The sequence below is a fragment of the Musa acuminata genome, chromosome BXJ1-10, assembly GCF_036884655.1.
Source record: "Musa acuminata AAA Group cultivar baxijiao chromosome BXJ1-10, Cavendish_Baxijiao_AAA, whole genome shotgun sequence".
In the NCBI taxonomy this organism is placed as follows: Eukaryota; Viridiplantae; Streptophyta; class Magnoliopsida; order Zingiberales; family Musaceae; genus Musa; species Musa acuminata.
This window is the reverse complement of record NC_088336.1, coordinates 17,971,295-17,998,728: the sequence shown is the minus strand read 5'-3', so window position 1 is coordinate 17,998,728 and position 27,434 is coordinate 17,971,295. Positions and strand designations below refer to the sequence as shown.

At 38.1% G+C, this 27,434-nt stretch overlaps 1 pseudogene; it reads right to left on the bottom strand.

The window, feature by feature from the left end:
* Window positions 1–24,801, bottom strand: LOC135595132 (glutamyl-tRNA(Gln) amidotransferase subunit B, chloroplastic/mitochondrial-like; annotated as a pseudogene).
* Window positions 24,802–27,434: the final 2,633 nt, after the last annotated feature.

The following is a 27,434-nucleotide window of genomic DNA, read 5'->3' as shown; positions in this document are numbered from 1 at the left end:
CTAATTGTTTCTGAAGCATACTCCAGGATCCACAGTAGAAGAAATCTGAAATTAAGGTTAAACAGTTTGCATTAAACCAATATGAGCTTGCCAAATCATCGTAAGACCTCACCAATTAGTAAGACATTAACATGTAAATTCTAAGAAAATGCATGTCGTAAGAGGCAATGCCCGGGGTAAACATCAAACTATTATAAACATAGACCATGAAAATGCATCTGTCGATACGTTGGTCGTCTAAACATTTGAGGCTTCAAAAGGAAAAAGAAGATTTTGGGCCACCATTTATACTAACAAAATAGATATAAATAGTTGATGGATGTACTCTCACCTATTTGTGGACAAAAAATGAATCAACCTCATTGCTTTTTGTATTCTAATCTGTATAAATAGGAGACGAAAAATGTTAATGTATTGAAGCATTTTTAATTACTTCAATAAAACTTCTTCACTTCTTCAATAAAGTAATTATTTTTATTTTCTATTCTTTTCATCACTTGTGTCACGAAACTAATGCGAGAAGATGGGCACGACAAACAAATACTAATTCATCAAGCTTTTCAACTTTTGTCAGTTCCCTTCATTTAATTTATCAGCGAGGATTTTGTTCAAAACCGAGGTTAAAACTTTAAAACCATATTCAAAACAGAGGTTTTCAACCGAGAATTACAGCAATTTGAACAAGAAATCACAAATGATATACAAAGTTTCGCAAGGTACACATCTATCTTGTTTTTTAATGTTTCAGCAGTGCTAGTACTTTAGCAGTTATTTTTCAAATCAAAAAGTTGTTTCGAGTATAATCACAAATCGTATGTAATCACTTGTTATTTAACAAAAAAAAAAAACTCTTAAACAGAGTTGAAGACGTACATGTCAGAAGTTGATGTAAAAGGAGACGGCTGCATGCATTAATCGAGCTAATACATGGATTTCAAACGTATCCCTTTAAACCAATATTTATAAGGCCTATCACATGTCCAGACAGTCTCATTGCATGTGGAACACATTTTTTGACTTGAAATAATTGTTAGAACATGCCTAGCACTCATCCTCGTCTACTACTACATAAGAAGCAAAAAAATCTAAAATGGAAACAATTAAAGGTCTACTACAGACAATTGAAAATAAAAACAAATTGTGTAACTGCTTACAATAAAAAAAAAAGCATTAACAAGCGCTATCTGTTCAGAATTACTAGAACTTAAATGTGTAAAGCAACTTTACCACATCTAATAGTTTCGGTGCTTAAAATCCTGAAGAGACTAAGAAATACTAGACTTAGTTATCATTTGGTTGATAACCAGATGCATATGCACGGATTACATCATCTCTCTTTAATATTGAGAAGAACAATGATTTCCAAAATCATATAAGCTCCTTAGTTGGATTGTGGGGCATACACAAAAACTACACGTGCTAAGTGTATCACTTGTTTCAGTGACTCACTATTTAAGGCATGAAAATATGTCAAAATATGTAGAAAAGATCACTTGTTTCAGTGACTCACTATTTAAGGCATGAAAATATGTCAAAATATGCAAAAAAGAAGCTTAGAAGTTAACTGGAATTGTTCGCATCAGTAAATTATCTAATGTTATCATGCATCTGAACAGAAATGTAAAAGGCATGAAAATATGTCAAAATATGCAGAAAAGAAGCTTAGAAGTTAAATGGAATTGTTCGCATCAGTAAATTATCTAATGTTATCATGCATCAGAGCATAAGTGTAAAAGGCATAAAAATATGTCAAAATATATAGAAAAGAAGCTTAGAATTTAACTGGAATTGTTCGCATCAGTAAATTATTTAATGTTATCATGCATGAAGTGTAAACTATACTTGCCTGAACTAAATCCTTCTCTTCTATCAATGACTTTACCGTTCCACCTTTTGATAAAAGCTCAAAAAAGTATCTGCGGACATTGAATCAATAAAACTAATGAAAAAAAGGGGTAAAATGAGACATCACTAAACTTTTGTGATGCACACAATGTGTTATTTGAACTCCATGTATGGATGTATTAGCATGTGACACATGAATGCATACATAGGAACAACACTAGCATCCTTTCCTATAAAAGCCACCACAGTAAGACCATAAATAAATAAATTGCAGTCATGTTGGTTTGGTTGTAGTTTGTGAGTTATTTGGTAGGAGGATATATGAGAGAGCTACTCAGTGTGATCAACAGATATAAAGCCAAACGACTTTATCATATATAAGTTATTTATCAATATAATGACTTTTATGATATTATCATGTTCTTAGAAAACTTATCAGAAAGAGCATTGAACCCAATTAAAAATGTGATATCACATAAGATTTAAGGTCAAAGCACAAGGCAAAAGAGAAATAACCAACGATTGATTGTTTCTCCGAAAAGAAACATAGTATGCTTAATTAAAGTCAGATTCCCAGTGAGAATGCCAACAAGTAACAATTAGCTTAACACACCAGGTAGTGAAAATGTGACAATAAAGAAAAAAATTAGGAGACCACAACCATTTTTCTTGATGAGACAAGTAGCTAGTTAGTTATCGACAGTTTCATTTACATCAGATGTGCCATAATAAAAGTATTGAATAAAATGTTCATACCAAGGAAGTGCAAAAGATCACACTTTTACCTCCTTCCCAATCTTCCCACTAATGGTTCCATTTTTTATTGAAGTTATTAACTCAGAAAGCTCTACTGGTGTTAATTTGATTTCATTCATTGAAAGTCATTCATTCTTCAGAAAAGCTGCAATGTCGCCCATAATCCAGTTGGCAGCCAACTTTGCATCAGCACCATTCTCAACAGAAGCATCAAAAAATTCAGCAACCTGAGAAATTTATATGCTCAGTGTGGCCATCTTTTACCAGCTTAACAAAAAATAGCTACTATTTCTAAAGTTACTTACCATTCATAATTGATACGTACATGATTGTCATTGGCAAGAAAGAGAACATCTTGCATGTTGAGACCCAATTTTTCATATCGTCTGCGTTTTGCTTCTGGGAGCTCAGGCAAAACTTGTTGAATTTTGTCAACATAGTCTTTTGTCAGAATAACTTCAGGTAGGTCAGGCTCAGGAAAATATATGTACTCTGCTAGTCCTTCCTTTTTCCTCATTGTAAAAGTTTTCTGCAAACAGAAAAAGTCACGATTAAATATAAAAAATTACATGTACGACTGATAGAGATGGAGTTACGTACTAGAAGGAAGATGACAACCTGAGCACCTTCTTCCCATAAACGAGTTTCTTGTACAATTTGATCACTTTGACCTCGGCTATGAAGAAGAACCTGTCTTGAGATCTCATAATCTATGGCCCTATTCATTGCAGAAAATGAATTCATGTTCTTTATTTCAACCTGTGAATGCAACAAGCAAAAGTGTGCTAACCATCAATCTCTGTGATAAAAATTTAAGATCATTTGTGCTATATCAAGCAACAGTTATAACTAAATAGAAGCACTAACAACGGTCAAATAATAAATCTTTAATAAATGAAATAATAAACTGATACACTGTTAATTGACCCTGGAACCCTATCGAGGACCAGTTTAAATCAAGTTTATGCATAACCTGGGCCTAATTGGCCATGGATCAGCCTTCTTGATCATTGAAGGGGTCAACATTTTTTGTTGGTTCAACATGTTACAGCCCAATAGAGCCTAATAATTAAAAAAATAGGGCGTTTACATAGATTAGAAGAAGCAGACAAAGATAGGAAAGAGAAGCCCAATCCTAATATAAGTCAGGATGGGAAAGACCTTCAAATTGCACTCCTAATAAAATTAGGAAAGAAGAAGGCAGATTTACATTGTAACGAATCTTGGTGATACTTATAGTATTTTTCCCGTAATTTTTGGAATAATTTTATCATTTTAGTAGTTATTTTAGGAAGTATTTGCGATCTTATTATAAGCCCAACTAGCGTCCAGTGGTCTTCCAATGGCATGATATAGGTTAGACAAAACATTTTACTAACAGTACATATATTTTAGAGGGTTTCAAAATCACTTTTCGTGGGATTTCATGGAATAATGAGGGTTCAAAAATAAATATCACAAGCCATTTTAGCAACCTATACATATGTTAGCTTGTAAGCACATATAAATTGTTATGTTTCTCTGTTTATCTTTCTTTATTACAGTATATTAATTTTTTTTAGAAAAATTTTCTAGTGTAACCCGGTAACTTCATGAAATATCCTATATACCCATGTAAAATTACATATATTATATATATCCCTACAATGTCAAAAACCATGTTACTGTACCACTGCCCTTGAATTACTCGGTCAGTGTGAGACTTAAAAGAGTGTTAAGGTTGGATTAATGCTGGTGAAAGAGTAGGTAACCAGTATTAAACTAACAGGAGTTAAATTGGCAAAAAAAAATGCTCCTGCATGGTGAAATGTTGACCTGTTGCAAGGTTACAACTACTTTTATCTACCGATGAAAGAGAAGAAAAACCCCGATCAACACTAGATGACAAGGACTCGATGTTTTATTTATATGAAAGACTAACAGTAGACCATGTGGATTATGAAATAAGCAAATAGTACATTTGTTCCAAAATTTGATTGTCCTACTGGACGAACAGAAATATTTACATCACAATGAAGTGAACCTTCCTGCATATTTCCATTGCTTATTCTAAGATACCTAACCAGCCTCTGTATCTCTGCAGCATATTCTGCAGCCTCAAGTCAACTCCTCATATCGGGCTCAGAGACAATCTCCAGTAAAGGCACCCCTGCCCTATTCAGATCCACCTGCCAAAAAAGCACGACAAAGCATTTGATATCACCATGCATATATCATGTTAGCAAACTACAAATAGTTCCAAGTATAACAAGAGAAACTGACCTGGGAATTGTTAGGCTGGCAGCCCACAAATTCAGTCCATAGTGGGCTTGGGCAGCCCACAGCTCACCCCCTTTTAACATAACCCTAATTAACATTAGGGGTTGTATGGAGGTTGTGTTTTGGAGGCAGAAAAAGACATAAATAGGGCAGCAACGTGGGAGAAGAGAACAACCAAGAGATTTCAAAGAAAATCAGGAAAACAAGGTAGAAAAGGAAGAGAAAGAAAGGGAAGAAGACAAGGACAACGAAGAGAGGCTGTTCTCAATCATCTAGCAGTGTTCTATCTCAGGTTAGATCAAATCTACAGTAGACTCTTGCTGTGATTACTTGGGGAGGTTTTAGATATTGTGGACAGTGACGTGATCCTTGTATCCCAGTTATTCTCCTGAGATTGTTGCTAGGCTTTAGGGCAAGAGATTGAGATTTGTATATTCATTATTCTCATAGTGGATTATCTCTAGTTTGTCCCGTGGTTTTTACCCTTCACATTGGAGGGGTTTTCTACGTATATCTTGATGTTCTGTTTGATTATGCTTCCATTTAATTCCGCTGCGTATTATAGTCTTCTAGTATTTGTTCATATACAAAGGTTATTCTTGTTTATATCCCCATCAATTAGTATCAGAGTAGGGGGTTTTGGTGATTTAATTTTTGTATTTGAACATGGATGCCAGTAATGTTTCTCGCATGATTAGTTTGAATGGAAACAATTGGATGATATGGAAACCTAGAATGGAAGATCTCTTGTATTTCAAAGATTTGTATGGACCTTTACAGGGGGATAGTGCAAAACCGACAACTATGACAGATGATGAGTGGAAGAGGTTAGATCGAAAAACAATTGGGTTTATTAGACAGTGGCTTGATGATAGTGTCTTTCACTATGTTTCTACTGAAATTTCTACATATTCTCTTTGGAAAAACTTGGAAAGTCTCGAAGTAGTTCACGCATGGGTAGAAGCAAGTCAATATCAAGAAAAGATATTGTTTGCTATAATTGTGGTGAGAAAGGACATTACAAGAATCAATGTAAACAACATAAGAAGAGCAAGAAAAAGGGAAAAGAAGTGGAGTCTATAGAGTCTAAAGATAATATCATAGCTATAATGCAAGGTGGTGATTATTTGATTTTGTCTCCTTCTGATGATATTTTTTCTTGTGTATGTCAGGATCTTGAGTGGGTGATTGACACAGGTGCTTCTTAACATGCTACACCACGGAGAGAGTTTTTTGCTACATACATGTCTGGAAATTTCGGTGTTGTCAAGATGGGCAACTATGGCACAACAGACATCATAGGCATGGGTGATATCCATTTAAAGACCAACCTTGACTGCAAGTTGGTGCTTAAGGATGTGATTGACTTGAGGCTAAATTTTATTTCAGTTGGAAGACTAGATGATGAAGACTATGAAAGCATATTTCACAAAGGGCAATGGAAGCTCAGTAAGGGTTCTCTTGTTATAGCTAGTGGAAAGAAATGTCATACTTTGTACAGGTTGCAGGCTAAAGCTTATGGTGAGTAGTTAAATGCTACAGAGAAAGACTTCAGTATGGAGTTGTGGCATAGGCGATTGAGGCACATGAGCGAGAAGGGACTGCAAGCTCTTTCCAAGAGAGAGGTATTACTAGACTTCAGAGGTATACATCTGAACCCTTGTATTGATTGTTTGGCTGGTAAACAATATAGAGTTTCATTTGCTAGTGCTGCTTTATCTAGAAAAATGCATGCCTTAGACCGTGTTTATACAGATGTGTTTGGTCCTTTGAGGACAAAAACTCCTAGTGGATCTGTTGATATTCTTGGTATAAGTGGTACACTTTATTTTGTCACTTTTATAGATGATTTTCCAGAAAAGTTTGGGCTTATGCTTTGAAGACTAAAGATCATGTGATTAATGTCTTCAAAGAGTTTTATGCCAGGGTTGAAAGGGAGACATAAAGGAAATTAAAATGCATAAGATCAGATAATGGTGGTGAGTATACAGGATTGTTTAATGACTATTGCAGGTCACATGGGATCCAACATGAGATGACAGTTCCTGGTACACCTCAGCATAATGTAATTGCAGAGAGGATGAACCGCACCATCATGGAAAAGATCAGATCTATGCTTTCACAGGCCAAGCTACCCAAAAGGTTTTGGGATGAGGCTTTGAGGACTGCAGTTGATGTGATCAACTTATCACCATGTACAGCCCTAGATGGTGATATTGCAGAGCATGTATGGTCAGGGAAAGATATTTTCTATAAGCATTTAAGAGTGTTTGGTTATCGTGCATTTGCACATAATCCAGACAATGAGAGGTTCAAGCTAGATGGTAAGACTAAAGAATGTATTTTTCTTGGCTATTCACATGATCATTTTGGTTACAGGCTTTGGGATCCAGAAAAGCAGAAGGTGTTCAGAAGTAGAGATGTAGTCTTCTTTGAAGATCAAACCTTTGAAGATTTGAAGAAGAAGATACTGGCCAAGACTTATGCAGAAGGATTAGCAGATTGTGACCCAGTTATTCCTCAAGTATATCACGGTGATGGGGGAGATGTGCAGGAAGATAGTGTAGAGCCTGATATTGATCTACCTACATGACATGTTGAGCAAGAAGAAGTTGGAGAGCAAGTTCCAACAGAACCTCAGTTGAGAAGATATTCTAGACAACGTCAACCTTCCAGAAGATACTCTATAGATGAGTATGTGATGCTTACTGATATAGGTGAACCATAGAGTTACCTGGAAGCAGTTGAAAGTGAGCAGAAAGAGAAGTGGTTACTTGCTATGCAGGAAGAGATGGATGCTCTTCAGAAGAACCACACTTATGATTTGGTGCTGCTTCCAAATGGAATGAAGGCCTTGAAGAACATGTGGGTTTTTAAGTTGAAGACTCAAGAATATTGTTCTCAACCTAAGTACAAAGCTAGATTGATTGTGAAAGGCTTTGGTGAAAAGAAAGGTATTGACTTTGAAGATATTTTCTCTCCTATTGTTAAAATGTCTTCTATTCGTGTTGCTCTTAGTATTGCTGCTAGACAGGACTTGGAGGTTGAGCAGTTAGATGTGAAGATAGCTTTCCTTCATAGTGATTTGGAGGAGGAAATTTATATGGAGCAACCAGAAGGCTTCAAAGTCAAAGGTAAAGATAATTTTGTCTACAAGTTGAAGAAGAGCTTGTATGGGCTAAAGCAAGCTCTAAGACAGTGGTACAGAAAGTTTGATTCATTTATGATAGAAAATGGATACAAAAGAACGACTTTAGATCATTGTGTGTACATCAAATGGTTTGGTGAGGATTTTATTATTCTCTTACTTTATATTGATGATATGCTTATTCTTAGGAAAAATATGTCTAAAATTGACAGGTTGAAGAAGGAACTGAGTGAGTCTTTTGCAATGAAGGACATGGGGCCAGCAAAGCAAATACTAGGCATGCAGATTTCCCATAACAGGAAAAATAAGAAGATTTGGTTGTCACAGGAGAAATATATCGAGAAGATATTGGAAAGATTCAGAATGAGCAATGCAAAACCAGTTGGTTCTCCTCTTGCAGGTCACTTCAAGTTGTGCTTAGAATAGAGTCCATCGAGTGATGAGGAGAAGGAGAAAATGCAAAAGGTTCCTTATGCTTCAACAGTTGGAAGTTTAATGTATGCAATTGTATATACGAGGTCAGACATCGCATATGTAGTGGGTGTTACTAGCAGATTTTTGCAAATCCAGACAAAGAGCACTGGGCAGCAGTGAAGTAGATTTTTATATATCTCAAAGGGAGCTCTAAGGTTTGTTTAAGCTTTGAAGATGGACCACATGTGTTGACAGGTTACACAGATGCAGATATGGCAAGAGATATAGATACGAGAAAATCTACTTCAGGTTATGTACTTACTTTTGTAGGAGGAGCTGTGTCATGGCAATCCAGGTTGCAAAGGTGTATTGCTCTCTCCACCACATAAGCAGAATATATTGCTGCAATAGAGGTATGCAAAGAAATGTTATGGATGAAATAATTCTTACAAGAATTGGGGCTGAAACAGAAAAATTATATGGAGCATTTTGACAGCCAAAGTGTCATCCATTTGTGTAAGAACCCAATGTTTCATTCCAAGTCAAAGCATATAGATGTCAGATACCACTGGATTCGAAATGTATTTTAAGAGAAGTAGTTGCAGCTTCAGAAAATTCACACAGATGACAACGGAGCAGACATGTTGACAAAAACTTTACCAAAAGAAAGACAGGAGATATGCCGACAACTGGTCGACATGGTGTCACATTGAGGAGTCATGGGACAGCATCCCTTATGGGCTTAAGGGGGAGGTTGTTTGGCTGGCAGCCCACAAATTCAGCCCATAGCGGGCTTGGGCAGCCCACAGCTCACTCTCTCCTAACCTAACCCTAATTAACATTAGGGAGAGTGTGGAGGCTGCATTTTGGAGGCAGTAAAAGACATAAATAGGGCAGCAACGTGGGAGAAGAGAACAACCATGAGATTTCAAAGAAAATCAGGAAAACAAGGTAGAAAAGGAAGAGAAAGAAAGGGCAGAAGACAAGGACAATGAAGAGAGGCTGTTCTCAATCATCTAGCGGTGTTCTATCTCAGGTTAGATCAAATCTACTGTAGACTCTTGCTATGATTACTTGGGGATGTTTTAGATATTGTGGGCAGTGACGTGATCTTTGTATCCCAGTTGTTCTCCTGAGATTGTTGCTAGGGTTTAGGGCAAGAGATTGAGATTTGTATATTCATTATTCTCATAGTGGATTATCTATAGTTTGCCCCGTGGTTTTTACCCTTCACATTAGAGGGGTTTTCCACGTATATCTTGGTGTTCTGTTTGATTATGCTTCCATTTAATTCCGCTGTGTATTATAGTCTTCTAGTATTTGTTCATATACAAAGGTTATTCCTGTTTATATCCCCATCAATTGGTATCAGAGCAGGAGGTTTTGGTGATTTAATTTTTGTATTTGAACATGGAGGCCAGTAATGTTTCTCGCATGATTAGTTTGAATGGAAATAATTGGATGATATGGAAACCAAGAATGGAAGATCTCTTGTATTTCAAAGATTTGTATGGACCTTTACAGGGGGATAGTGCAAAACCGACAACTATGACAGATGATGAGTGGAAGAGGTTAGATCGAAAAACAATTGGGTTTATTAGACAGTGGTTTGATGATAGTGTCTTTCACTATGTTTCTACTGAAATTTCTACATATTCTCTTTGGAAAAACTTGGAAAGTCTCTATGAAAGAAAAACAGCTGGCAACAAAGCTTTTTTGATCTGAAAACTTATGAACCTAAAATATAGAGAGGGTGCTTCTATTGCTGAGCATTTGAATGAAATGCAGAGTATTACTAACCAGTTATCCTCTATGAAAATATCTCTTGATGATGAGTTACAGGCATTGTTACTTCTCAGTTCATTACCAAAAAGTTGGGAGACACTGGTGGTTTCTCTCAGTAATTCTGCGCCAGATGGTGTTGTCACTATGAGTCAAGTAACAAGCAGTTTGTTGAATGAGGAGTTGAGAAGAAAGAGTTCGGCAACATCTCAGAATGATTCACATACACTTATCTCAGAGAACAAAGGAAGGTCAAAGTCTAGAAGTAGTTCACGCATGGGTAGAAGTAAGTCAATATCAAGAAAAGATATTGTTTGCTATAATTGTGGTGAGAAAGGACATTACACGAATCAATGTAAACAACATAAGAAGAGCAAGAAAAAGGGAAAAGAAGTGGAGTCTATAGAGTCTAAAGATAATATCATAGCTATAATGCAGGGTGGTGATTATTTGATTTTGTCTCCTTCTGATGATATTTTTTCTTTTGTATGTCAGGATCTTGAGTGGGTGATTGACACAGGTGCTTCTTAACATGCTACACCACGGAGAGAGTTTTTTGCTACATACATGTCTGGAAATTTCGGTGTTGTCAAGATGGGCAACTATGGCACAACAGACATCATAGGCATGGGTGATATCCATTTAAAGACCAACCTTGACTGCAAGTTGGTGCTTAAGGATGTGATTGACTTGAGGCTAAATTTTATTTCAGTTGGAAGACTAGATGATGAAGACTATGAAAGCATATTTCACAAAGGGCAATGGAAGCTCAGTAAGGGTTCTCTTGTTATAGCTAGTGGAAAGAAATGTCATACTTTGTACAGGTTGCAGGCTAAAGCTTATGGTGAGTAGTTAAATGCTACAGAGAAAGACTTCAGTATGGAGTTGTGGCATAGGCGATTGAGGCACATGAGCGAGAAGGGACTGCAAGCTCTTTCCAAGAGAGAGGTATTACTAGACTTCAGAGGTATACATCTGAACCCTTGTATTGATTGTTTGGCTGGTAAACAATATAGAGTTTCATTTGCTAGTGCTGCTTTATCTAGAAAAATGCATGCCTTAGACCGTGTTTATACAGATGTGTGTGGTCCTTTGAGGACAAAAACTCCTAGTGGATCTGTTGATATTCTTGGTATAAGTGGTACACTTTATTTTGTCACTTTTATAGATGATTTTCTAGAAAAGTTTGGGCTTATGCTTTGAAGACTAAAGATCATGTGATTAATGTCTTCAAAGAGTTTTATGCCAGGGTTGAAAGGGAGACATAAAGGAAATTAAAATGCATAAGATCAGATAATGGTGGTGAGTATACAGGATTGTTTAATGACTATTGCAGGTCACATGGGATCCAACATGAGATGACAGTTCCTGGTACACCTCAGCATAATGTAATTGCAGAGAGGATGAACCGCACCATCATGGAAAAGATCAGATCTATGCTTTCACAGGCCAAGCTACCCAAAAGGTTTTGGGATGAGGCTTTGAGGGCTGCAGTTGATGTGATCAACTTATCACCATGTACAACCCTAGATGGTGATATTGCAGAGCATGTATGGTCAGGGAAAGATATTTTCTATAAGCATTTAAGAGTGTTTGGTTATCGTGCATTTGCACATATTCCAGACAATGAGAGGTTCAAGCTAGATGGTAAGACTAAAGAATATATTTTTCTTGGCTATTCACATGATCATTTTGGTTACAGGCTTTGGGATCCAAAAAAGCAGAAGGTGTTCAGAAGCAGAGATGTAGTCTTCTTTGAAGATCAAACCTTTGAAGATTTGAAGAAGAAGACACTGGCCAAGACTTATGCAGAAGGATTAGCAGATTGTGACCCAGTTATTTCTCAAGTATATCACGGTGATGGGGGAGATGTGCAGGAAGATAGTGTAGAGCCTGCTATTGATCTACCTACAGGACATGTTGAGCAAGAAGAAGTAGGAGAGCAAGTTCCAACAGAACCTCAGTTGAGAAGATATTCTAGACAACGTCAACCTTCCAGAAGATACTCTATAGATGAGTATGTGATGCTTACTGATATAGGTGAACCATAGAGTTACCAGGAAGCAGTTGAAAGTGAGCAGAAAGAGAAGTGGTTACTTGCTATGCAGGAAGAGATGGATGCTCTTCAGAAGAACCACACTTATGATTTGGTGCTGCTTCCAAATGGAATGAAGGCCTTGAAGAACATGTGGGTTTTTAAGTTGAAGACTCAAGAATATTGTTCTCAACCTAAGTACAAAGCTAGATTGATTGTGAAAGGCTTTGGTCAAAAGAAAGGTATTGACTTTGAAGATATTTTCTCTCCTATTGTTAAAATGTCTTCTATTCGTGTTGCTCTTGGTATTGCTGCTAGACAGGACTTGGAGGTTGAGCAGTTAGATGTGAAGATCGCTTTCCTTCATAGTGATTTGGAGGAGGAAATTTATATGGAGCAACCAGAAGGCTTCAAAGTCAAAAGTAAAGATAATTTTGTCTACAAGTTGAAGAAGAGCTTGTATAGGCTAAAGCAAGCTCTAAGACAGTGGTACAGAAAGTTTGATTCATTTATGATAGAAAATGGATACAAAAGAACGACTTTAGATCATTGTGTGTACATCAAATGGTTTGGTGAGGATTTTATTATTCTCTTACTTTATATTGATGATATGCTTATTCTTAGGAAAAATATGTCTAAAATTGACAGGTTGAAGAAGGAACTGAGTGAGTCTTTTGCAATGAAGGACATGGGGCCAGCAAAGCAAATACTAGGCATGCAGATTTCCCATAACAGGAAAAATAAGAAGATTTGGTTGTCACAGGAGAAATATATCGAGAAGATATTGGAAAGATTCAGAATGAGCAATGCAAAACCAGTTGGTTCTCCTCTTGCAGGTCACTTCAAGTTGTGCTTAGAATAGAGTCCATCGAGTGATGAGGAGAAGGAGAAAATGCAAAAGGTTCCTTATGCTTCAACAGTTGAAAGTTTAATGTATGCAATTGTATATACGAGGCCAGACATCGCATATGTAGTGGGTGTTACTAGCAGATTTCTTGCAAATCCAGGCAAAGAGCATTGAGCAGCAGTGAAGTGGATTTTTAGATATCTCAAAGGGAGCTCTAAGGTTTGTTTAAGCTTTGGAGATGGACCACATGTGTTGACAGGTTACACAGATGCAGATATGGCAAGAGATATAGATACGAGAAAGTCTACTTCAGATTATGTACTTACTTTTGTAGGGGGAGCTGTGTCATGGCAATCCAGGTTGCAAAGGTGTATTGCTCTCTCCACCACAGAAGCATAATATATTGTTGCTACAGAGGTATGCAAAGAAATGTTATGGATGAAAGAATTCTTACAAGATATTGTTTGCTATAATTGTGGTGAGAAAGGACATTACAAGAATCAATGTAAACAACATAAGAAGAGCAAGAAAAAGGGAAAAGAAGTGGAGTCTATAGAGTCACGATTAAATATAAAAAATTACAAGATATTGTACTCTGCTAGTCCTTCCTTTTTCCTCATTGTAAAAGTTTTCTGCAAACAGAAAAAGTCACGATTAAATATAAAAAATTACATGTACAACTGATGGAGATGGAGTTACGTACTATAAGGAAGATGACAACCTTCTTCCCATAAACGAGTTTCTTGTACAATTTGATCACTTTGACCTTGGCTATGAAGAAGAACCTGTCTTGAGATCTCATAATCTATGGCCTTATTCATTGCAGAAAATGAATTCATGTTCTTTATTTCAACCTGTGAATGCAACAAGCAAAAGTGTGCTAACCATCAATCTCTGTGATAAAAATTTAAGATCATTTGTGTAATATCAAGCAACAGTTATAACCAAATAGAAGCACTAACAACGGTCAAATAATAGATCTTTAATAAATGAAATAATAAACTGATGCACTGTTAATTGACCCTGGAACCCTATCAAGGACCAGTTTAAATCATTGAAGGGGCCAACATTTTTGGTTGGTTCAGCATATTACAGCCCAATAGGGCCTAATAATTAAAAAAAAAGGGCGTTCATAAAGATTAGGAGAAGCAGACAAAGATAGGAAAGAGAAGCCCAATCCTAATATAAGTCAGGATGGGAAAGACCTTCAAATTGCACTCCTAATAAAATTAGGAAAGAAGAGGGCAGATTTACATTGTAACGACTCTTAGTGATACTTATAGCATTTTTCCTGTAATTTTTGGAATAATTTTGTCATTTTAGTAATTATTTTAGGAAGTATTTGCGATCTTATTATAAGCCCAACTAGCGTCCAATGGTCTTCCTATGGCATGATATAGGTTAGACAAAACATTTTGCTAACAGTACATATATTTTAGATGGTTTCAATATCACAAGCCACTTTAGTAACCTATACATATGTTAGCATGTAAGCACATATAAATTGTTATGTTTCTCTATTTATCTTTCTTTATTACAGTATATTAATTTTGTTTAGAAAAATTTTCTAGTGTACCCTGTAACTTCATGAAATATCCTATATACTCATGTAAAATTGTATATATTATATATATCCCTACAAAGTAAAAAACCATGTTACTGTACCACTGCCCTTGAATTACTCGGTCAGTGTGAGACTTAAAAGAGTGTTAAGGCTGGATTAATGCTGGTGAAAGAGTAGGTAACTAGTATTAAACTAACAGGAGTTAAATTGGCAAAAAAAAAATGCTTCTGCATGGTGAAATGTTGACCTGTTGCAAGGTTACAACTACTTTTATCTACCGATGAAAGAGAAGCAAAACTCCGGTCAACACTAGATGACAAGGACTCTGTGTTTTATTTATATGAAAGACTAACAGTAGACCATGTGGATTATGAAATAAGCAAATAGTACCTTTGTTCCAAAATTTGATTGTCCTACTGGACGGACAAAAATATTTACATCACAACGAAGTGAACCTTCCTGCATATTTCCAATGCTTATTCCAAGATACCTAACCAGCCTCTCTATCTCTGCAGCATATTCTACAACCTCAAGTCCACTCCTCATATCGGGCTTAGAGACAATCTCCAGTAAAGGCACCCCTGCCCTATTCAGATCCACTTGTCAAAACAGCCCCACAAAGCATTTGATATCATCATGCAAATATCATATTAGCAAACTACAAATAGTTCCAAGTATAACGAGAGAAACTGACCTGGGAATAACTCCCGGTTTCTGAGTGAATTAGTTTTCCTGCATCATCTTCCATATGAACTCTAGTTATCCCAAACCTTCTATGACCACCACCAAACTCAACTGGAAGATCCAAATCAATGAACCCTCTAATTGCTATCGAGATGTCAAATTGTGATATTTGGTATCCTTTAGGGAGATCTTGGTAAAAGTATTGCTTTCTGTCAAACTTGGAGGTCATGGACAATCTGTAGTTGAGTGCAAGGCCAAGCTTCACAGCAAATTCAATGACCTTGGAGTTCAAAACTAGTAGAGTACTAGGATGTCCCATGCAGACAGGACAAACAGTAGTGTTTGGTTGTGATCCATAGGGGTAAGGGCAGCTGCAGAATGCTTTGGTAAGGGTTGATAGTTGCACATGGGTCTCTATACCAATAATAGTTTCATATCCAAGAATTTTTTGTTCTACACTTGTTTTAGTTGTCGCTTGTGATGGGGATATAAATAGAAATAACCTTTGTATATGAACAAATACTATAAGACCATAATACGTAGCGGAATTAAATGAAAGCACAATCAAACAGAACACCAAGATATATGTGGAAAACCCCTCCAATGTGATGGGTAAAAACCACGGGGCAAATTAGAGATAATCCACTATGAGAATAATGAATATACAAATCTCAATCTCTTGCCCTAAACCCTAGCAACAATCTCAAGAGAACAACTGGGATACAAGGATCACATCACTGCCCACAATATCTAAAACCTCCCCAAGTAATCACAGCAAGAGTCTACTGTAGATTTGATCTAACCTGAGATAGAACACTACTAGATGATTGAGAACAACCTCTCGCGTTGTCCTTGTCTTCTTCCCTTTCTTTCTTCCTTTTCTGCCTGGTTTTCCTACTTTTCTTTGGAATCTCGTGGCTGTTTCCTTCTCCCACGTTGCTGCCCTATTTATGCCTTTTTCTGCCTCGAAAACGCAGCCACCACACCCCCCCTAATGTTAATTAGGGTTAGGTTAAGAAGGGGTGAGCTGTGGGCTGCCCAAGCCCACTATGGGCTGAATTTGTGGGCTGTCAGCCCAACAACCTCCCCCCTCAGCCCATAAGGGAGGCTGTCCCATGACTCCTCAATGTGAAGCCATGCCGACCAGCTGTCGGTATATCTCCTGTCTTTCTTTTGGTAAAGTTTTTATCAACATGTCTGCTCCGGTTTTATCTGTGTGAATTTTCTGAAGCTGCAACTACTTCTCTTCAAATACATTTCGAATCCAGTGGTATCTGATATCTATATGCTTTGACTTGGAATGAAACATTGGGTTCTTACACAAATGGATGACACTCTGGCTGTCACAATGCACCACATAATTTTTTTGTTTCAACCCCAATTCTTGTAAGAATTCTTTCATCCATAACATTTCTTTGCATACCTCTGTAGCAGCAATATATTATGCTTCCGTGGTGGAGAGAGCAATACACCTTTGCAACCTGGATTGTCATGACAAAGCTCCCCCTACAAAAGTAAGTACATAACCTGAAGTAGACTTTCTCGTATCTATATCTCTTGCCATATCTGCATCTGTGTAACCTATCAACACATGTTGTCCACCTCCAAAGCTTAAACAAACCTTAAAGCTCCCTCTGAGATATCTAAAAATCCACTTCACTGCTGCCCAGTGCTCTTCGCTTGGATTTGCAAGAAATCTGCTAGTAACACCAACTGCATATGCGATGTCTGGCCTCGTACATACCATTGCATACATTAAACTTCCAACTGCTGAAGCATAAGAAACCTTTTGCATTTTCTCCTTCTCCTCATCACTTGACGGACTCTGTTCTGAGCATAACTTGAAGTGACCTGCAAGAGGAGAACCAACTGGCTTTGCATTGCTCATACTGAATCTTTCCAATATCTTCTCGATGTATTTCTCCTGTGACAACCAAATCTTCTTATTTTTCCTGTCACGGGAAATCTGCATACCTAGTATTTGCTTTGCTGGCCCCATGTCCTTCATTGCAAAAGACTCACTCAGTTCTTTCTTCAATCTGTCAATTTTAGATATATCTTTTCCAAGAATAAGCATGTCATCAATATAAAGTAAGAGAATAATAAAATCCTCACCAAACCATTTTATGTACACACAATGATCTGAAGCCGTTCTTTTGTATCCATTTTCTATCATAAATGAATCAAACTTTCTGTACCATTGTCTTGGAGCTTGCTTTAGCCCATACAAGCTCTTCTTCAATTTACAAACAAAGTTATCTTTACCTTTAACTTTGAAGCATTCTGGTTGCTCCATATAAATTTCCTCTTCCAAATCCTAATAAAGGAAAGATGTCTTCACATCTAACTGTTCAACCTCCAAGTCCTGGCTAGCAGCAATACCAAGAGCAACACGAATAGAAGACATTTTAACAACAGGAGAAAAAATCTCTTCAAAGTCAATACCTTTCTTTTGACCAAAGTCTTTCACAACCAATCTAGCTTTGTACTTTGGTTGAGAACAATATTCTTGAGTCTTCAACCTAAAAACTGTTAGAACCCTTGCAGATTCTAAACTTGGGGTTGATCTCTTTAGGGGATCGGCCTCCTTGGAACTCTATAGGGGTTCCTCCCTCCAAGTTGCTGCTCAAAGGCTGCAGAAAAGATTCATCTATTGCCTTACAACTCCTAATTCTTCTCTAAGAAAAAACCTCCTACATGAATATCCCTCTCAATTAGGACTCTCCTAACTAGAGTCCTAACAGAATGTCCCTCTCAATTAGGACTCTCCTAGCTAGAGTCCTAACAGAATGTCCCTCTCAATTAGGACTCTCCTAGCTAAAGTCCTAACAGTTTTACATGAATGTCCCTCTCAATTAGGACTCTCCTAGCTAGAGTCCTAACATTTTTACATGAATGTCTCTCTCAATTAGGACTCTCCAAGCTAGAGTCCTAACAGACCCGCCCTCTTCAAATCAGCCTTGTCCTCAAGGCTGATGATTCATGAATTCTGGGAATTTGATCTTCAAGTCGTCATAGTTCTCCCAAGTGGCATCTTCTTTTGGTAGGTTCGCCCACTGTATTAGCACTTCATTAGTGGGTCGTCGTCGTCGAGTCACGATCCGTCGATCAATAATGGCACTTGGCTGGGTCTGGAGTTCTCTTTGGGTAGTCATATTTGGTGGGTGGCTTTGGGCTGTCTCCAAGCACCTGTTTAAAACTTCCGGTTGGCTGTTGGTTTGTGGGTGATATGTCGTACTCCTTTTCAATTTAGTACCCTGCATATAGAATAACTTTGTCCAAAATCTGCTATTGAAGATGCAAGTAGAATTTGTCACAAGCACAATGCATCCCTTATAGTGTAATTCTTTTGAGTCCCAATTGTAATGAGCCATGGGGCTTGGTGCTTCCTCCAATTTTTTTATAATCTTACTAGTATCTGAATCTTCTTGCCATTCCATCTTAATATCCTCAAGGAAGTCGCTGGTCGGAAGTGAAACGGTCGAAACTTCAACTTGCTCGTGTAGCTGCGAAAGCGCATCTGCAAGAACATTCTCTTTCCCCTTTTTGTAAGTTATTTCAAAATCAAATCCAAGAAGTTTTGTTACCCATTTTTGCTGCTCGGGGGAAGATATCTTCTGCTCCAAGAGATATTTTAGGCTTTTATGGTCGGTCTTGATTTGAAAGTATCGCCTGATCAAGTACAATCTCCACCTCGTTGCTGCGCGCACAATGGCGAGCATCTCCTTATCATATGTTGACATATTTTGATCGGAGGGAGATAATGCCTTGCTAGTGTATGTGAGTGGTCGACCATCTTGCATGAGAATGGCTCCAATTCTGACTCCAGATGTGTCGGCCTCAATAATGAAGGGTCGGTTGAAATCTGGTAGTGTTAGCACCGGCGTCGTCGTCATGGCTGCCTTAAGTTTGTCGAAGGCAGCGGAGGCTCTGTCCAACCATTGGAAGACATTTTTTTCTAGTAAGGAAGTAAGTGGTGCACTGATCTTTCCATAGTTTTTCACGAACTTGCGGTAGTAGCCTATTAAACCCAGAAAGCCATGTAGCAATTTTATGTTTCTCGAGGTCGGCCAGTTTTGCATTGCTCCAATTTTGAAGGGGTCCACTGCCACACCTTTCTCTGATATGATATGCCCAAGATATTCCACCTTTTGTTGAAGAAAGCAAAAATTTGTGGTTGTTGTGTGTTCAAAAGGTGGTTTTCCGTATGTCTTCTTCGCATGCTCGTATTTGATGATACCCGGATCAAAGGTCCAGCTTTATAAAGATTTGTGCTCCCTTTCATCTAGCAATTCATCTACTATTGGAATAAAGTATTTGTCCTTGATGATTATGCCATTGAGAGCTCGGTAATCAACATATATTCGCCTTGTTCCATCCTTCTTGCGTACAAGTAGCACCGGCGAAGAGTAGAGGTTGCAACTTGGCTGAATAACTCCTGTTTCGAGCATCTCTTTTATAATCCTTTCTATTTCATCCTTCTGGAGATGTGGATACTGATATGGCTGAACATTTGCCTGGAAGAATCATTATACAATGATCATGCCGACCGGTAAGAGGTAGGTTGCGCGGTTCGTCAAATATATTTGAAAATTCAGCAAGCAAAGGAAGTAGATTTGGATCTTCAAATTCTGTTAGCTCTCCCTTAGTTTGCTGCTCAAGTTGTACTAAAAAGCCGCTGCATGCTTTATGCAAAACATTCTCCATTTGTTGTGTGCAAATCGTAGTTATGTCACCCCCACGTTTCCCGTGCAATGTCACCTGTTTCTCCTTACTGTAAAATTTCATAATTAGTTTCATAAAATTCCAAGAAATATCACCTAATGTCGTCAACCATTTAATTCTGAGCATGGCCTCATGATTGTTAAGAGGGAGAAGGAAGAAATCTGCAATTATCTCTTGGTCCTGCAGCAATAGTTTCTCCTGCAAGCGCCTATGATCACAATTCAAAATCCGTCCGTCGGTGACCTTAACATCAAACCTACAGTGATTCTCGATAGGTAATGATATCCGAACAGCAAGCTTACTATTTAGGAAGTTAGTAGTATTGCCCGTGTCGATGAGAACAGTTATTGGTTGTTGTTTGAGAAGGCCTCCAATTTTCATCGTTTGCGGGTTTGAGTAGCTAGCTAGTGTATGTACCGTAACTTCGGTCGGTTGTGGCTCTTCTTTTGCATCTTCTTCTTCATGTTCAAGGCTCTCTTTTGGATGTTCAATGACCTCTTCTTCTATCGGTTCAATCATAAGAAGTCCCCCTTTACTACAGCAATGCTCACGGCTCCATGGCTCGTCACAATGCCAACATAACCCCTTCGCATATCGCTCCCGAAGCTCTTCTCTTGTTAACCTCTTTAGTGTAGGGACTTGGTCGACAGTAGGGGGGGCTAAGGGCTTCAATATTACTGGTTGAGGAGAGACCCTAGTCCTCCGAGCTTCATGGTTCAATTGCTCCTCTTGATGTCGTGCGAAAGAGATGGCTGCCATAAGCGTATACGGTTGTCGCGCTTTAACTTCTCCTCGGATCTCCGGCTTCAAGCCCTCAATGAAGGTCCACAATAGCTGTTTTTGAGACCAATCATGAGTTTGATTAGATAACCTTTCAAACATGGTTTGGTACTCCTGAATGGTGGAGGTTTGTTGGATCTTTGCTAGTTGTTCGTCAATATTCTCGTAATCGGTTGGTCTGAAGCGAATCAGCAGTCCTTCTTTGAATTGTCGCCATGAAAGGACTCCATAAGTATGTTCAAACCAGTCAAACCACTGTATAGCATCCCCTTTAAGATGTATAGCTGTAATTTTCACCATAGATACATCCTCGGTTTTGTGGTATCGAAAATATCGCTCCGCGCGCGAGATCCAACCAATCGGGTCTCCTTCTTCCCATCTAGGGAAGTCCACTTTCATGCATGGATAGTTGGGGTTGGTCATAGAGCTTCCCCTCTCTTGGAAGTCATATCTTTGGGGTTGGTGTGATTGGGCAAAGCTCTCTCCTTGATGTAATTTCTTCGGGCTTAGTGGTCGGCCTAATCTGAGTTCGGTAAAGAGCATCCGAATCTTATCCTCCATTCGCGCCTCTAAGGCTTCGAATTTAGTATTGATTACCTCCTTAGATGCCATAATATATGCCTCCAAATCTATGATGTTAAGATCTCTCTTTTGTTGTTAGGTTAAAGGCATGTATAGGTTGAGAGAAGTGATGGTCAAAAGGGTTGGTGGATTGGTGGATGTAGGGTACGATTTAGGCTTGTTTTGTGGCAGTTTTGGGTGCAGTTTGAGGGTGTGGTTTAGTAGAGTTTTAGGGTTGTGGTTGAAAGTTTTGGATCTATGGTAGATGGTAGCAAAGGTTTGACAGAAATCCGTGGAAGTTGCAGTAAGTATGTGCTGTCTTGTAAGAGTAGAATTGTCGTCGAAGAAACAACGGTTTCTTGACGTAATTTCCACCAAAAACTTGAGAGAATTGAGGAGGGAATTGATAGCAAAATCACAGTTTATATGACAGCAAGGATATCTAATTTAATCAAGAAAATTTCGGCAGTATAACAGCAAGGAAATTGGTGCAAGTTGTAATTGCAGAATTATCGTCGAAAAATTTCAGCGGGTTACGATGAAAATTTGCAGCAACATAAAATCGTTTTTAGAGATGAATTTCTTAATAGATCAATCTTAGATGGAAGCCAAGATAATCTATGAAGTGTATAAGAAATTTCATTCAAAAAAGATTGCAAATAGATGGGTTAAGGCAACGATATGCAGCTGAAATTTTCTGCAGCATAGATTTTCAAGTGTAGCAGATTGGACATAAAAGATCAGTAGTTTATATTGAGAAATTATCGATGAAACTAAAGGAAAATCTACTGTTAGGAAGTGTCAAAGATGTCATAAAAATTTCGTAGAAATTTGGATAGAAAAAGCACAGTAACAAGATCAAACAGATGGTGCTATGCGGCTTGAATTCTGCAATTCAAGTGCAGCAGATTGGACATAAAAGATCAGTAGTTTATATTGAGAATTTTTTTGATGAAACCAAAGGGAAATCCACTGTTAAGAAGTGTCAAAGATGTCATAAAAATTTCGTAGAAATTTGGATAGAAAAAGCACAGTAGCAAGATCAAACAGATGGTGCTATGTGGTTGGAATTCTGCAATGTATCTTTCGTCGTAGAGATGAAAACTTTGTGACGAAAAGTTTATGCAGCAATATAGGAACGATTTTTTTTTTTTTTGGATTTTCGAATAAGGATAACTAAATTGCAGCAGCAGTAAGGTAGGAAACCAGAACCTGTTGCAATTCACGGGGAGATCAAAGGATGATCCGTGGTGGTGGAGATGATGACGGAATTCGGTGACGATCTTTTAAGCAATTGTGGGAATTGCTTTGGATGGTTGTAGAGGGTTGATGGATGGCTGTGGAAGGGCAGCGAGACGCCAAGAACGCTGCTCTGATACCAGGTGTTAGAACCCTTGCAGATTCTAAACTTGGGGTTGATCTCTTTAGGGGATCGGCCTCCTTGGAACTCTATAGGGGTTCCTCCCTCCAAGTTGCTGCTCAAAGGCTGCAGAAAAGATTCATCTATTGCCTTACAACTCCTAATTCTTCTCTAAGAAAAAACCTCCTACATGAATATCCCTCTCAATTAGGACTCTCCTAACTAGAGTCCTAACAGAATGTCCCTCTCAATTAGGACTCTCCTAGCTAGAGTCCTAACAGAATGTCCCTCTCAATTAGGACTCTCCTAGCTAAAGTCCTAACAGTTTTACATGAATGTCCCTCTCAATTAGGACTCTCCTAGCTAGAGTCCTAACATTTTTACATGAATGTCTCTCTCAATTAGGACTCTCCAAGCTAGAGTCCTAACAAAAACCCACTTGTTCTTCAAGGCCTTCATTCCATTTGGTAGCAGCACCAAATCATAAGTGTGGTTCTTCTGAAGAGCATCCATCTCTTCCTGCATAGCAACTAACCATTTCTCTTTCTGCACACTTTCAACTGCTTCCTGGTAACTCTCTAGTTCACCTGCATCAGTAAGCATCACATACTCATCTCTAGAGTATCTTTTGGAAGGTTGACGTTGTCTAGAAGATCTTCTCAATTGAGGTTCTGCGGGAAGTTGCTCTCCAACTTCTTCTTGCTCAACATGTCCTGAAGGTAGATTAACGTCAGGCTCTACACTATCTTCCTGCACATCTCCCCCATCACCGTGATATACTGGAGGAATAATTGGGTCACAATCTGCTAATCCTTCTACAGAAGTATTGGCTGGTGTCTTCTTCTTCAAATCTTCAAAGGTTTGATCCTCAAAGAAGACTACATCTCGGCTTCTGAACAACTTCTGCTTTTCTGGATCCCAAAGCCTGTAACCAAAATGATCATGTGAGTAACTAAGAAAAATACATTCTTTAGTCTTACCATCCAGCTTGGACCTCTTATTATCTGGAACATGTACAAATGCACGACAACTAAACACTCTCAAATACTTGTAAGAAACATCTTTCCCTGACCATACATGCTCTGCAACATCACCATCTAAGGCTATACATGGTGATAAGTTGATCACATCAACTGCAGTCCTCAAAGCCTCATCCCAAAACCTTTTGGGTAGCTTGGCCTGTGAAAGCATACATCTGATCTTTTCTATGATGGTGCGGTTCATTCTCTCTGCAATTGCATTATGCTGAGGTGTACCAAAAACTGTCATCTCATGTTGGATCCCATGTGACTTGCAATAGTCATTAAACAATCCTATATACTCACCACCATTATCTGATCTTATGCATTTCAATTTCCTTTCTATCTCCCTTTCAACCCTGGCATGAAACTCTTTGAAGACATTAATCACTTGATCTTTAGTCTTCAAAGCATAGGCCCAAACTTTCCTAGAAAAATCATATATAAAAGTGACAAAATAAAGTGCACCACTTATACCAAGAACATCAACAGATCCACTATGAGTTTTTGTCCTCAAAGGACCACATACATATGTATAAATATGGTCTAAGACATGCATTTTTCTAGACAAAGCAGCACTAACAAATTAAACTCTATGTTGTTTACCTGCTAAACAATCAATACAAGGGTTCAGATGTATACCTCTGAGGTATGGTAATACCTCTCTCAGAAATAGTTTGCAGCCCCTTCTCGCTCATATGTCCCAGTCGCCTATGCCACAACTCCATGCTGAAGTCTTTTTCTGTAGCATTTAACTGCTCACCATAAACTTTAGCCTGCAACCTGTACAAAGTATGACATTTCTTTCCATTAGCTATAACAAGAGAACCCTTACTGATCTTCCATTACCCTTTGTGAAATCTGCTATCATAGTTTTCATCATCTATCCTTCCAACTGAAATTAGATTCAGCCTCAAGTCAACCACATGCCTCACATCCTTAAGCACTAACTTGCAGCCAAGGTTGGTCTTTAAATGGATATCACCCATGCCTCTGATGTCTGCTGTACCATAGTTGCCCATCTTGACAACACCAAAGTTTCCAGACCTATATGTAGCAAAAAACTCCCTCCGTGGTGTAGCATGATAAGAAGCACCTGTGTCAATCACCCACTCAAGATCCTGACACACACAAGAAAAAATATCATCAGAAGGAGATAAAATCAAATAATCACCACCCTGCATTGTAGTTGTGATATTATCTTTTGACTCTATAGACTCCACTTCTTTTCCCTTTTTCTTGCACTTCTTAGGTTGCTTACATTGGTTTTTGTAATGTCCTTTCTCACCACAATTATAGCAAACAATATCTTTTCTTGATCTTGACTTGCTTCTACCCATGCGTGAACTGCTTCTAGACTTTGACCTTCCTCTATTCTCTGAGATAAATGCTTGTGAATCATTCTGAGATGTTGCCGAACTCTTTCTTCTCTACTCCTCATTCAACAAACTACTTGTTACTTGACTCATAGTGACAACACCATCTGGCGCAGAATTACTGAGGGAAACCACCAGTATCTCCCAACTTTCTGGTAATGAACTGAGAAGTAACAATGCCTGCAACTCATCATCAAGAGACATTTTCATAGAGGATAACTGATTAGTAATACTTTGCATTTCATTCAAATGTTCAGCAATAGAAGCACCTTCTTTATATTTTAGGTTCACAAGTTTTATGATCAAAAAAGCTTTGTTGCTAGCTGTTTTTCTTTCATAGAGACTTTCCAACTTTTTCCAAAAAGAATATGCAGAAATTTTAGTAGAAACATGGTGAAAGACACTATCATCAAGCCACTGTCGAAGAAATCCAATTGTTTTTCGATCTAACCTCTTCCACTCATCATCTGTCATAGTTGTGGGTTTTGCACTATCCCCCTACAAAGGTTCATACAAATCTTTGTAATACAAGAGATCTTCCATTCTTGGTTTCCATATCATCCAATTGTTTCCATTCAAACTAATCATGCGAGAAACATTACTGGCCTCCATATTAAAATACAATAATTAAATCACCAAAACCCCTCTTTGCTCTGATACCAATTGGTGAGGATATAAACAAGAATAAACTTTGTATATGAACAAATACTAGAAGACCATAATACGCAACGGAATTAAATGGAAGCACAATCAAACAGAACACCAAGATATACATGGAAAACCCCTCCAATGTGAAGGGTAAAAACCACGGGGCAAACTAGAGATAATCCACTATGAGAATAATGAATATATAAATCTCAATCTCTTACCCTAAACCCTAGCAACAATCTCAAGAGAACAATTGGGATACAAGGATCACGTCACTGCCCACAATATCTAAAACCTCCGCAAGCAATCACAGCAAGAGTCTATTGTAGATTTGATCTAACCTGAGATAGAACACTGCTAGCAATGTGAAGGGTAAAAACCATGGGGCAAACTAGAGATAATCCACTATGAGAATAATGAATATACAAATCTCAATCTCTTGCCCTAAACCCTAGCGAAATCTTAAGAGAACAACTGGGATACAAGGATTACGTCACTACTCATAATATCTAAAACCTCCGCAAGTAATCACAGCAAGAGTCTACTGTAGATTTGATCTAACCTGAGATAGAACACTGCTAGATGATTGAGAACAACCTCTCTGCGTTGTCCTTGTCTTCTTCCCTTTCTTTCTCTTCCTTTTCTGCCTTGTTTTCCTCCTTTTCTTTGGAATCCCGTGGCTGTTTCCTTCTCCCACGTTGCTGCCCTATTTATGCCTTTTTCTGCCTCTAAAACGCAGCCACCACACCCCCCTAATGTTAATTAGGGTTAGGTTAAGAGGGGGTGAGCTGTGGGCTGCCCAAGGCCACTGTGGGCTGAATTTGTGGGCTGCCAGCCCAACAGCTTGAACTGATGCCTCTTTCAAAGTGCTAGTGGTGCTCTCTGCTTGGGCATTGATGCGAGTCTTTGAAGCTTACAATGTGCGAAAAAGAGCACTACTGGTCCTGATGAACAAAGCTGATTGGTTGAGGAAAATATGGTTGGTTCTAATTCCTCTATGATAGTTCAAAGCCATCATCACCCCTTGATCGCTAGATATATTTAGCCCACCACCAACAAAAAGCTTCAAGCAAGCATCCCACCTAAAGAAAGCAAGAAAAATCCGAGAAAATTCTAAGCATGAGAATAGCTTCAGAAAAATGCCAAGCATCCCTCTATGTTATATATGCGTTTAATATAGAATCGAAGAATAGATTGTGAACGAGATGAATTTTATTCATTGAGGTAATAAGTATTTATACAAGTTTTGATAGAGAGATTTCCCTCGATTAATCACCCAAATCACACATCAGTTATTCAAATTTACGATCGATCCTTAATTATAGATTGATCAAGGATATAAGGAGGCATGAATGCTATTCAATGTGTGCCTTTATCATGATCTTCTATCATGTTCTTGTAAGATTGAGCTTGTATGAAGGATGTTAATATTGGACCAATGAAATTGAATATCTTATGGGCGAGAGACTTTGTTGAGGAAGTCTACTAATTGAATATCTTGTGGGCGAGAGACTTTTTGATAGCACACATGTATCATGATTTATAAAAGAATGAGATGGTAAATGATGATATCATGCAAAATTGTGAATGACAATTAAGCCAAGAAAGGAACATTTCCTATGGTTTACGAG